Source organism: Sorex fumeus, unplaced genomic scaffold, assembly GCF_029834395.1.
Source record: "Sorex fumeus unplaced genomic scaffold, SorFum_2.1 ptg000020l, whole genome shotgun sequence".
Lineage (NCBI taxonomy): Eukaryota > Metazoa > Chordata > Mammalia > Eulipotyphla > Soricidae > Sorex > Sorex fumeus.
The window spans coordinates 3610947-3624423 of record NW_026606077.1 but is presented as its reverse complement, the minus strand read 5'-3'; the positions used below and the strand labels follow the sequence as shown (position 1 = coordinate 3624423).

General features: G+C 42.3%; 1 protein-coding gene across 1 annotated transcript in view; it reads left to right on the top strand.

The window, feature by feature from the left end:
• Nucleotides 1–13477, top strand: part of CTNNA3 (catenin alpha 3) — a 1757578-nt gene that overhangs the window by 58328 nt on the left and 1685773 nt on the right. The window lies entirely within an intron of this gene.

Below are 13477 nucleotides of genomic sequence, written 5' to 3'. Positions count from 1 at the left end.
AGCAAAAACAGACCCCAAGAATGTACCCTTTAATGTTGGGAAGATCCGCCCAGGATGAGAGATGCATGCTGAAAGTAGACTACAGACTGAACATGATTGCCACTCAATGCCTCTTTTGCAAACCACAGCACCCAAAAGGAGAGAGAGAACAAAAGGGAGTGCTCTGCCACAGAGGCAGGATGGGATGGGGGTTGGGGGGTGGGATTAGTGGTGGTGGAGAAGGGGCACTGGTGGAGGGATGGGTACTCAATCATTGTATAACTGAAACCCACGCACAAAAATTTGTAAGTCTACAACTGTACCTCATGGTGTTTCATTAATCACGATCACGATCATTCTGTTGTTTGTTGATTGCCTCGAGCAGGCACCAGTAACGTCTCCTTCGCCCTAGCCCTGAGACTCTAAAAAGTGCCACATTCAAGGCTCTTTCAGGGTTAAAAGAATGAGACCCATCATTGTTACTGGTATTTGGCATATTGGGTATGCCACGGGGATTTTGCTAGACTCTGCTGTGTGGGCAGGTTACATTCGATGGCCTGCCAGGTTGTCAAAAGCAAGAATGAGATAATAAGGCATTCGCGGCCGCGTGCTTCCTGGAGTTGGGTTTTATAGTCTCTGAATCTTGGCCGTTGATGGGATTACATGGTGCCAGGGGGCCAGTCGGTGGGTGTGACCCCCGCCTACTGGAAGATGGAGGATCTGGGTGGAGGATGCTCAGCCCTGATCTGAGCAGGCTTGGAGATCTCAGCCCCCGGACCCGCATGCCTTTGTTCCTCTGCTGATACCTTCATGCATATGGAGAATGGTTTTAGCATGGTTGTGGCTGGTTCTGGAAGTCTTCGGCTGCCGGGCCCTGGTGAAGACAGTCAGGCACGGTGTAGGAGACTCTGCTTTGTTCTCTTTCGGGAGCTTGGTGTGATGATCTCTGGATCCTGGCCATTGTTGGGGTTACACGGCAGTTGGTGGGTGTAACTGTCTAGCTACTGGAAGGTCCAGTCCCAAACCTTTCAGGCTTGGAGATCTCAGCCCTGGGTCCCTCACACCTGGGTTTCTCTGCCGCTTCCTTTATGCATGAGGCTCATCCAAGTGTGTGGAGAGTGGTCTCAGCATGACTTTGGCTGGGTTCCGGAGGTCTTCAGCTGTCGGGCCCTGGTGTTTCATTAATAAAAATTTAAAATAAAATAAAATAAAATAAAAACCCCAAACCTTTAAAAAAAGAATGTACCCTTTAATAATTCTTCAAGGATGAATATCTAATTTTTATGAGTACTGCAATCGCAGATGCTTGTTTTTAATTTGAAAATCTGTCACTGTCACTGTCCTTCCATTGTTCATCAATTTTCTCAAGCGGGCCCAGTAACATCTCCATTGTGAGACTTGTTGTTACTGTGTTTGGCATATCGAATATGTCACGGGTAGCTTGCCAGGCTATGACTTCAATTGGTTTAGTTTTATTTCTGCCACCTTAGACATTATCTACCATGGGGAAAGTTCCTAGCTCATTTCAAACAATTTTGTGCATGTAACAGTGCTTGTATCTGGTTTCTCATGCATTCATGAGAAGTGATCTTTAGCTATCTTTATCTTTACTCAAGTACATGTGCAACCAACAGTTCATGTTGTGCCATGAAGCTTAAAGTACTTGATCTTCTTTATTTTTTGATTATTTGTGTTTTTCAGGCGGGGAAGTACCCCTGGGATGGTGCTCAGAGGCAGTGTTCAGGGGCTATTTCTGACCCTGCACTTAAGAGTGACCTTAACCAGTGCTTGGGAGCCATATGGTGCTGGTGCTGGAGTGGATATGAGCAAGGCAAGCACCTTACCTTCTTGAACTATCTCTCCAGCCTTGGATCATTTTTAAAGAAAGACTATTTCGAATGGCTTGGCTCATTCACAGAAGACCCAAGACAAATATAAATAACATGTAGATTATTGATGGTCACTTAAATTTAAGAATGGCAGCAGTGTCCATTTTAAACATTTACTAAATTCCATATATATAGCACAGCAGATAGGGCATTTGCTTTGTATGTGGCTGACCCAGGTTTGATTCCTATATCTTTCTCAGAGAGCCTGGCAAGCTACCGAGAGTATCCTGCCCTCACTGCAAAACCTGGCAACCTACCTGTGGCATATTCAATATGCCAAAAACAGTAACAAGTCTCACAGTGGAGATGTTACTGGTGCCTGCTCGAGCAAATTGATGAACAATGGGAGGATAGTGCTACAGTGTTACATTATAAAGACATATATATGCTTAAATACTCCATTATATTATATATATAGAGGTAATATACACATGCTCTTTAAACTACACAAGAAAATGACCATAACAATTGATTCTGCTAATGGTGGCTGAAGGATATGGATGGAAGACAAATGTATATTCACTTATGTTATTGAATTTTATATATTTTTTAAAAATGAAAGATTTTGTATTAGGAGATTTTCTTGTAGGAAATACATTAACCATAGATGGTTAGGTTTCCAAGTCATCTGACAAGAATGGGTCAATTTGTGTAATTTTCCTTGCTTCTAATACCTGGTGCTCAGTATAGCTTTGGAAACCCATTGTGAACTCTGCAATGTGAGGACAACAATTTAAAGGTTGTGAGGTTTCACTCAGATTCTATTTTGGTTGACAAGAATGTCCTTTACCTGTTCTTCTTGAGATAAAAGAATAAATCAATGCCAACGATTTTGACTTGACTTATACGTAGGATTTATGACAAGAATGTGTCAGTTTTACCAGCCCTGAAATTTGGAGATGAGGTTTATGTGTTAAATGAATTCAACATTGACATGCATTCAGTTTCAAGTAGGGATCAAAACTGGGTAAAGAAATTTAGGCATTGTGGAAAAGAGAATTTGGGGAGAAAGGAAAGATCCTCATGGTACGTTTGGTGCTTTAATGACTTCCTGGAAACACCTATTAAAACTGACCAGAGATTTGTTTTTCTCATTTTGTTTTTCTAAAAACTGCATTTATAATCTAGTCTGTCTTTCTTCAAAACCATACCTCTTTCACTCATAAAACCGTTCCTATTCGATTGAAGTTAAATAATGGCATATTTCAGTTTAACATATTAGACTCGATAAGGTTAATCATCATTAGCATCTTATGATATAGTGAGCATTTCATCATTTCTACTTAGTCAAGCCTAGTGCATTGTTAAAATCAAGGATATTATAAGAGTTTTTCTTGGCTTGCTTGGAAGGTAGTCCCTAAATTTTAAGATATTATAGATTATGAAATGCTAATGCCTTTGAATATAATAACCACAACCTAGTTGTCTTTAGATTTACATTGTGGCATTGCATGTGTGTCAGATGCAAATGAATGGTTGAGTGTAAAAAGGTTGGTATCAATTTGTCAGACTCTGTCCTTGGTTTGACTTCATCTGTAAAATTCTGCAACTCTTTTTTGGCTTATTTTTTGCCCTGATCGCCAGTCATTCAGGATTGCTCAGCAGAGTGGATACAAAAGACATTTTTTAAAAAGAAGCAGAATTTATCTCGAGAATAGTAATTATATGTAGTCAAGGGCTTCAAGAACATCTTGGCTTACTTGATGATTTTTGGAAAGGAAAAATAAAGTTCTCAAAAATTTCCTTTACTTAATGTGTAGTAAAGACACGATCACAGCTTTAGAAGTTACTCTGGCTAATTTGGGTTTTTCATTTATCTTTTGGAAAAGACATTCTTTCAACAGGATTACATATGATGTGGATATTTTGACTTTCCTTGAATTTTAGTTTTCCTTGTTTCTAATATTTGGTGCTCTGGAACCAGAGAACCAATAATAGCTTTGGAGACCCATTGTGAACTCTGCAATGTGAGGACAATAATTTAAAGACTGTGAAGTTTCACTTAGATTCTATTTTGGTTGACAAGAGTGTCCTTTACTTGTTATTCTTGAGATAAAAGAACAAATCAATGTCAACAATTTTGACTTGACTTATATGTAGGATTTTACTTACCTTGAGAAGGAATAGCAAGTAAACTCACTTGATAGAATCTCAATTATGTAAGGCTAAGGAGATGACGCAGTGGGTAAGGTGCTTGTGGATGATTTGGTTTGATCCTGGACACCACATATGGTCCCTTGAGTACTGCCAGTTCTCTAAGCATAGAGCCAGGAATAGTTCCTGAGCACACACCATTGGGTATGATCTAAACCTCTCCTGCAACCTCTCTCCAAAGAAAAAGCAACCCCCACAATCTCATAAAACATAACCTCATGTGTTTAGAGAATAAAGGGCTGTTTTGTTTTGTTTTGTTTTGTTTTTGGGCCACACCTGGCAGTTCTCAGAGGTTATTCCTGGCTTTGTGCTAAGGGATCACTTCTGGCTGGCTTTGTGGAAAATATTGGATGCTTGGATTGTACCTGGGTCGGCTACATGCAAGAAAAGTGCCCTACCAGGCTATACTATTGCTCTGGCTTCAAGTACAACATATTTTTATTATATTGATTGACTCTGGGCTATGCAGAAAGGTTACCATGGAGATATCCTATCTGTCAACTCAGATTTGCCTGTATTAGAAGGAATCAAGTGGTAGGTGGAATGGCTAGAAAAAAAAAATAAAGGAAAACAGAAACCAAACCAAACACTAACAAAGCATTTTAGAAATGCATTTGAAATGCAAAACCATATAACAATAGCTTTTAGAGCCTTTCTTTATTTTTGTTTTGGAATTTTGGGCTACATCCCATAGTACTCAGGGGCTATTCCTGGCCCCTGGCTATTCCTGGCCCCTGGCTATTCTGTGCTCAGGTGTGACCCCTGGAAGAGGATCAAATGCAGTGCTGGCAATCAAACTGGGATTGTCCTCGTGCAGGAAAAAGCACCATATCTCTTGTACTGACTCTCTGGCCCTCATGAAAAAACATATCTCATATACTTTAGCTAAGTAGCTGAGAAAAGAGATCATTTTGCTACTTTTAGAAGGGGGAAAAGAAATAGGAAAAAGAGAATCAAGATAGTAAAGGCCTAGATTATAGGAGTTTGTATATTTATTTTCATTTCATCATTTCATCATCCTGTTATTCGTCAATTGCCTCGAGCAGGCCCCAGTAACGTCTCTTTCATCCTAGCCCTGAGATTATATTCAAGGCTCTTTAGGAGAATGAGACCCATCATTGTTACTGGTATTTGGCATATTTGATAAGCCACGGGGAGTTTGCCAGACTCTGCCCTGTGGGCAGGCTACATTCGATAGCCTGCAAGTTTGTCCAAAGTAGGAATGAGATAATAAGAAGTCATAAAAAGATGTCCTGATATGATGTCGCGCGGCCGCGAATGTGGCTGCGTGGTTCCGGGAACTGGATTTTATAGTCTCTGAGTCTTGGCCGTTGATGGGATTACACGGCGCCAGGGGGCCAGGTGGTGGGTGTGACCCCCGCCTACTGGAATTTGGAGGATCTGGGTGCAGGATGCTCGACTCCAATCCGAGTAGGCTTGGAGGTCTTGGCCCCGGAACCCGCGTGGATTTGTCCCTCTGCCAGTACCTTCATGTGTGCAGTCTTCTGCCCCCGCGCCTGGCTGTTCCTCGCCTGGGCCCCTTGGAGGGGAGCGGGTTGAGCCTTCCTCCCCACCCCGACCAGGGCTCCGGCAGCCGAAGACCTCCAGGACCAGCCACCACCATGCTGAGACCACTCTCTGCACACATGAAGGTATATTTATTAATATCAAATAATAACATTTGTCCTTTGATTCGAAAGAAAATTCAAGTATCTTTTTACTTAATGTATTTTGAATAATTGTTTTAGGAAAAATTGGCTTTTAAGCGATAGCACAGCGGTAGGGCATTTGCCTTATAAGCAGCCAACATGGCCGACCCAAGTTCGATTCCTCCTCCCCTCTCGGAGAGCCCGGCTACCGAGAGTATCTCGCCCGCACGGCAGAGCCTGGCAAGCTCCCCGTGACGTATTCGATATGCCAAACACAGTAACAACAAAGTCTCCAATGGAGACGTTACTGGGCCCGCTCGAGCAAACCAATAGGTCTTGTAGACTTAAGCTGAGAACAAGAACATACATAGAAGGACAGGTTTATAAAAGGCAGGAGCACATCATTTAGGTTATGTTCAATGAAACAACTACTTAGCAAAGTAATGCATTTTGGAAAATGTGCTCTGCCTATATAAACAACCACAGTGCTATAGGTAGGTTTTACATAAACCTTTAACATTTATTTATATTTGACACCATTATTTGAAAAATATATTAATTTTTAAGAACACAGTGTCCCTGTACCACGCACTCCACCAGAATGTCCACATCCTGACATTCCACATCACTGACTCTACATCGTTTCTTGTCCTCTGCTACCCAAACCCACCTTTAGCAGACCCAGTTCTATAGACAGGCTCTTAGGATTTGTTATCATTGACTATTTATTCCCTTATTTTGTTTTTTTATATTCTCCAGATGATTGAGACAATTTAGTTTTACCCTTTTCCCTCTGACTTCACTTAGCACGATACCATCCAGTTTTGTTCAAGTTGTAGCAAGAGACAAGGGTTCACATATTCGTTTAGAAAAGCCTCTAAAATTTAAAGTAGATTTTTAGTAGATGAATATATAATGTAATATAATTACTTGATAACATGGTTATAATAACTCTTGGATGCTCAATCTATATAATATTCTTACCCCTGCCCCTGACTTCAGATTGCTCATTATAATTCATTGAATTGATTCCTGAGTAGAAAATGTTTTGATGTTACAATGAAACAATTAATATGCATTAGTGTTTTTATTGTATAGTCAACTTTTGAGCTTATAATTGTACCAAATGCTTTCATAAACCTTTAGTTTTGTCATAATTGGTTCCTCTGAGATTTAGCATAATGGTCTTTGTTTTTGATATCTGAAGCATATCTCCTACGAACTTTGCTGAAGTCATACTAAAGAATTATAAGTGTTATGAATATAGTTGATTAGAATATTTGAAATTCACTATTTATATTATGTACAATTTTCTATGTTAAGTTCCTGGGGACAATATATTTGCAGAGTTCTATTATTCTCAAGAATATTTCACATATTCACATTTATAGTAGTAAATGTGGAGTCTAGTATGTAATATATTCTCTGAAGATAAGTAAGGCTTCTGGACTCTTCAGTTAGTGTCTTTATTTATTAAAAGAAAATTATATAATTACAGGTTATCACAGTGTTAAGTAAAGAGTAGCCTCATATGTGTGAGCCTCGAGTTTGATCTGGGGCACCATAAAAAATTGTTAGAGTCTGGAGAGATAGTATGGTGGGTAGGGCACTTGCCTTGCACATAGCCAAACTGGGTTCAATCAACAGCATCCCATATGGTCCCTTGAGCACTGACAGGAGTAATTCCTGCGTGCAAAGCCAAAAGCAACTCCTGATCATCACCCTCCCCTCCACCATACAACCCCCGCCCCCAGATTTGTGTTATTTGTCAAAGAATTATAGTCAGGATAGAGTCAAGGAAAATAAATTTTGAGTTCACTTGATCACTTGATCACTTGACATCCCGTTACTCATCGATTTGTTCGAGCGGGTGCCAGTAACATCTCCATCCGTCTCTGTTGTGTGCTAGTGTAGCCCAATGGCGTCTGCTCATTCTAGCAACACGAAGAGCCTCAAACGATCATTTACGGTCTTAACGAAGAAGTCTGACCATCTCGTAGGTGGGTGGCCATGCAGGCTTTTGACGTCCCATGGAATCCAATCAGTAACGGTTGTCTCCAAATCTCATTACGTGTCCAGCCCATCTGATTTTCGACGCCTTGGCAAACAAGACTGCGACCCTGATTCTTGACCATCGACGGAGGTCGGAACTCCAGATTCTTTCTCTCCTTTGAGTGAAATGTGATACTCCAAGCATAGCTCTTTCCATTCCTCTTTGGGAGACCCGAATAGTGTTCTCATCCTGTTTTCGTAGGGCCCAGGTCTCTGAGGCATATGTTAATGCAGGAAGAACAGTGGAATTGAAGAGATGTGCTTGGAGTTGGAGATTCTTCATCCTCTTAGCTATTTCTTTGACGCTCTTGAAGGCGTTCCAAGCTGCTCTCTTCCTCCTAAGAAACTCAGGTGCCAGGTCATTCGTTATGTTGACTTCTCGACCTAGGTACACATAACTGTTGCATTCGGAGATGGTCGTTTCATTGAGAGTGAATGGAATGGCAGGAACAAGACTGTTTCTCATGAACATTGTCTTCGTGAGATTCAGCTGTAATCCAACCTTTCCACACTCAGGGTTGAAGTTGACCAGCATTTGTGCTGCTTGGCTAATGTTTGGTGTTATTAGAACGATGTCATCAGCAAAGCAGAGGTGGTGTAGTTGCCGACCGTCCTTCTTCACTCCCATTCCTTCCCATTCCAGTCGTCCCATACCAGATAAATACCTCACCAGCAGACCTCCACTACCTCCACTACCTCCACTACTCAGCCGCCGCCTCGCTCCAGGATGCAAAGCAGCCACATGATACATCATAAGACATTTAATACCCAGTTTCCAGGATTTCTGCACCTTATTTGATAGATTCAAATATGGTTTGAACCATGGGAACACCTACAAGGGCGATTAGAGGCTGCCCCAAAAGCCTTTATCCCTCTCAGAGAGCCTGGCAAGCTACCGAGACTATTCCGCCTGCACGGAAGAGTTTGGCAAGCTATCCATTGCGTATTCAATATGCCAAAACTAGTAACTTCAATGGGTCTCATTCCTCTGACCCTGAAGGAGCCTCCAATACGGCAGTGTTGAGAAGGATGTGGAAGGAGAGGCTGATAAAATCTCAAGGCCGAACTAGGCTGCCCAAATGAAGAAAGACAAAAATGACTATCTGTACTTTCAATGCACGTTCGATGGCATCAGATGCATTCATCGAGGATCTGATGGTACAAGCACAACAGATCAAATACGATATTATTGGTCTGACTGAGACAAGAAGGCATTAATCACATCATGCTGTTTTCGACACTAGAGAAGAACTATTCCTTGGAACATGTGACAAAAGAGGCATCAGTGGTGTTGGTATCCATGTCAACATGAACTTAGCCATGAGCATTGATTCATTTGAATGCCTAACAACCCAAATCAGACAATTACACTTGAGTAGAAGGGGCTCACTGCCAGCAGTTTCTATCTTTGTTGTTTACGCACCAACATCCAGTTATGATGAAGGAGAAATTGAGAAGTTCTACATGGAGCTGGAGAAGTTCTACAAAGAAGACCACACCTTCTACAATATCATTGTCGGTGATTTCAATGCTAAGATAGGACCGAGAAGATCAGCCGAAGAACTCCACATTGGGACCCATGGCCTAGAATGGAACAAACAGGGCGAGAGACTGTCGGAGTTCACCATGTTGACAAGACCATTCATGGTAACTCTCAGTTCCAGAATGCCGAATCTAAACATTGGACATGGGAGTCTCCCGGTGGATGGTTCCACAATGAAATTGACCATATTCAATTGACATTTTTGCCTGACTGATGTCACTGTTGTCCCAAAATTACAAATGGGATAGGATCACCTTCTCCTTTGTGCAAAATTCTACTTCACAGAGTGGGGAGAAAGGGCTGCAATGTTTAAGAAGAGAATTCCCAGAACAACCACCAACTGGGAGCTCTTTGGCACTATTGCGGCAACATGGGAAGATGCCATCATTGACAACCTTGACGAGGAATACGATCGACTGGTTCAGCATCTCCATGATGGTGCGAGGAATGCCAAGAGAGAAATAGTCACAAAAAAAACGGCTGTCTTCGAAAACTCTTGAGCTTATTCACCAACGTGGCTTGGTGCATGCCTCAGGCAACCGCAAGCGAATGTTCGAATCTGCAAAGCAGTGCAGAGAAGTGATAAAGGAAGACCTCAAAGAGAGAAGAGCAGCAGTGCTGGTAGATGCAGCAGAAGCTGGGAAAAGCATTCACAATGCCCGTTTGTCCTTCGCCAACTACAAGACCAAGATGACTGCCCTCTGACGTCCTGATGGGTCTATCACATCTTCCAGAAGGGTAATGGAGAAGATTATTCATGACTTCTACTCAGATCTCTTTGATAGCCATGTCCACCTGCCCACATACCAAATTCCGCAGGATGGATATGTTGTTCCCAACATTCTCCCTTCCAAAATCCGACATGCCATTTCGTTGGTAAAGAAATGAACTGCACCTGGCCCAGACAAGGTCAGACCTGAACACCTGAAGTACCTGCCGTCAGTACTCATCAATACACTGGCTCGGCTCTTCACATGCTACCTGTCTGAAAGCAAGGTTCCGTCCCAGTGGAAAACCAACAGGACTGTACTACTGTAAAGAAAGGGAGACATCCACGACATTGGCAACTATCTCCGGATCTGCCTATTGTCTGTCATGTACAAGCTGTTCACTCGAGTCATCCTGAATAGGATTGGCAGAACACTAGATGAAGGACAACCATGCAAACAAGCTGGGTTCTGCAAAGGATTCAGCACTATTGACCATGACCTGATAACCACACTCATTGTGGTTTCTCGGGAGCTCAAGATGCTGCTCTGTCTAATGTTCATTGATTTAAAGAAGGCCTTTGATTCTGTTGAGATGGAAATGGTCATTGAAGCCCTACCCAATCAGGGTATTCAAACTCAATATATCAGGATACCTTGTGAGCTCTATTACAGATTCACTACCAGGATCTCACCATTCTACAAAGAAGTGATCATCAATGTCAAGAGAGGGGTTCGGCAGGGTGATACCATTTCACTGAAACTCTTCAGTGCCATCCTCGAAAACGTCAATTTTGAGTTACAGGATGATTTTGTGTATGTGTGTCTTTCTTTGTGTGTGTGTGTGTGTGTGTGTGTGTGTGTGTGTATCTGGTGTACAGTATGGGAGTGCCTGGGCAGAATACTGATCTTTTCACAGAGAAATATACACAGAGAAATCATGATTTCTTTGGAATATATACGTTAGTGATCGCACAGTGGGTAAGGCGTTTGCCTTGCACCCGGCCGACCCGGGTTCCATTCCTCTGCCCCTCTCAGAGAGCCAGGCAAACTACCGAGAGTATCTCACATGCATAGCAAAGCCTGGCAAGCTCCCCATGACGTATTCAATATTCCAGAAACAGTAACAACAACTCTCACAATTTGTTGTGAGATCTTGCTGGTGCCCACTTGAGCAAATTGATGAACAATGGGAGGACATTGTAGTGTTATATACATTAGCACTCCTATGGATTCAGGGTAAGGATCTGGTAGAGTCGGAAAAACTAAAGAGCAAAGAGGTGCTGATTTTATGGAATTAGTATAGCAAGAATTGAAGATGGCACGGAGGAGAATGAGGCTAAACTTAAAACTGTTTTGGAGCAAACACGAGCTCTAATATGAGATACTGATACTTCTTAGGGGTGAGAGGCAATGGTACGGGGAAAGGAACAATCTTCTCTCTAGAATTACTGAGATTGAGAGGAACATTGAAAGGATTAATTCTGGTTAAGAGGAGCACCTTGAAAAAGTGTGCTTCTTCATTGATTGACTCACTTATTCATTCACTCATTTAGCTATACATCTGTCAGCCATTCACAGAGCCAAACACATAAAAGAAAAATGTTGATCTACTCTTTTGCTTGGTTTTGGGTTGTGCTCAGGCTTACTTCTGCCTCTGCACGCTGGTATCATTCCTGGCAAAGCGTAGGGGACCATATATGATGCTGGGGGTCCACTGTATGCAAGGAAAATGCCCTATTGGCTATACTATCTCTTCAGCCCTAGTGAGTGATCTGTTAATAAATAAATAGAAAAACTAAACTAAATTTCAGACTTTCTGTTCTTTTGTTTTAAGTTCCATGAGTATCAGAATATTTTCTAGGGGCAGATTTAGATTATGTTTTCTAGGGGCAGATTCTTAGCATACAAATATAGAAAACTGAGAGAAAATAGGTAACAGCTAAATGGAAGCTTTTTGCATTGATAGTAATACAATGGGCTGGAGTGATAGCACAGTGGTAGGGCGTTTGCCTTGCAAGCGGCCAACATGGCGGAATTGAGTTCGATTTCTTTGCCCCTCTTGGAGAGCCTGGCAAGCTACCAAGAGTATCTGGCTCCCATGGCAAAGACTGGCAAGCTACCCGTGACGTATTCGATATGCCAAACACAGTAACAATTGTCACAGAGGAGACGTTACTGGGCCCGCTCGAGCAAATCGATGAACAATGGGAGGACAGTGACAGTGACAGTGACAGTAATACAATGTGAACTATGAATCCATTAAAAAACTTATGGGTTTTGAGCCATACCTGGCTGTTCTCAGGGCTAATTCCTGGCGGGACTCAGGGGATTAATGGGGTGCTGGGGATTTAACACAGGTTGACCACTTTCAAGGCAAGCACCCTACTGCAGTACTCTCTCTCTGAACCCAAAATTCATTTATCTTTCAAAAGCAGGACAATTTATTTGGTTTTTTTAAAAAGGAATTTTGTTTTGTTTTGTTTTTGTGCCACACGTGATGGTATTCAGGGCTTCCTCCTGGCTCGATATTCAGGTGTCATTCCTAGTGGGGATAGGGATACCATGTGGGATGTTGGGAATTGAATTTAGCTGTGTGCAGGCAAAGTGGCCTCGTTGCTTTTTTATTGCTCTTGTTCCCAAAGTACAATGTTTTACATATAAAGGGATATAATTCTTCTTCTTTATTTCTGTTGGCCATCAAAAGTAATTTCTGGTGTATTATTGATGGTAAAGAGTAAAAACAAATTTGTGGTAGGTAAGATAAAGAAGATACCGGTATGACAGTAATAGTTGGAAATGATCCTGCTGGAGCAGAACTGAGTATTGAAAGTAGGTAAAGGGATATAAATGCTAAATTTTCAGTATCTGTATTGCAAACCTCAATACCCAAAAGGAGATCACAGATCACAGATCATCCTGTTATTCGTCGATTGCCTCGAGCAGGCCCCAGTAACGTCTCCTTCATCCTAGCCCTGAGATTATATTGAAGGCTCTTTAGGAGAATGAGACCCATCGTTGTTACTGGTATTTGGCATATTGGGTACGACACAGGGAGTTTGCCAGACTCTGCCGTGTGGGCAGGTTATATTCGGTAGCCTGTCAGTTTGTCAAAGTGGGATTGAGATGTCATAATAAGATGTTCGTGGCCGCGCGGTTCCGGGATCTGGTTTTTATAGTCTCTGAGTCTTGGCCGCTGATGGGATTACACGGCGCCAGGGGGCCAGGTGGTGGGTGTGACCCCCGCCTACTAGAATTTGGAGGATCTGGGTGGAAGATGCTCAACTCCAATTCGAGTAGGCTTGGAGATCTCGGCCCCGGAACCCACGTGGCTTTGTCCCTCTGCCGGTACCTTCAGGTGTGCGGAGAGTGGTCTCAGCATGGTGGTGTCAGCATGGTGGTGTCACCCAAAAGGGGAGAGAGAGAGAGAGAGAGAGAGAGAGAGAGAGAGAGAGAGAGAGAGAGAGAGAGAGAGAGAGAGAAACAGAGAAAGAGAAACTGTTT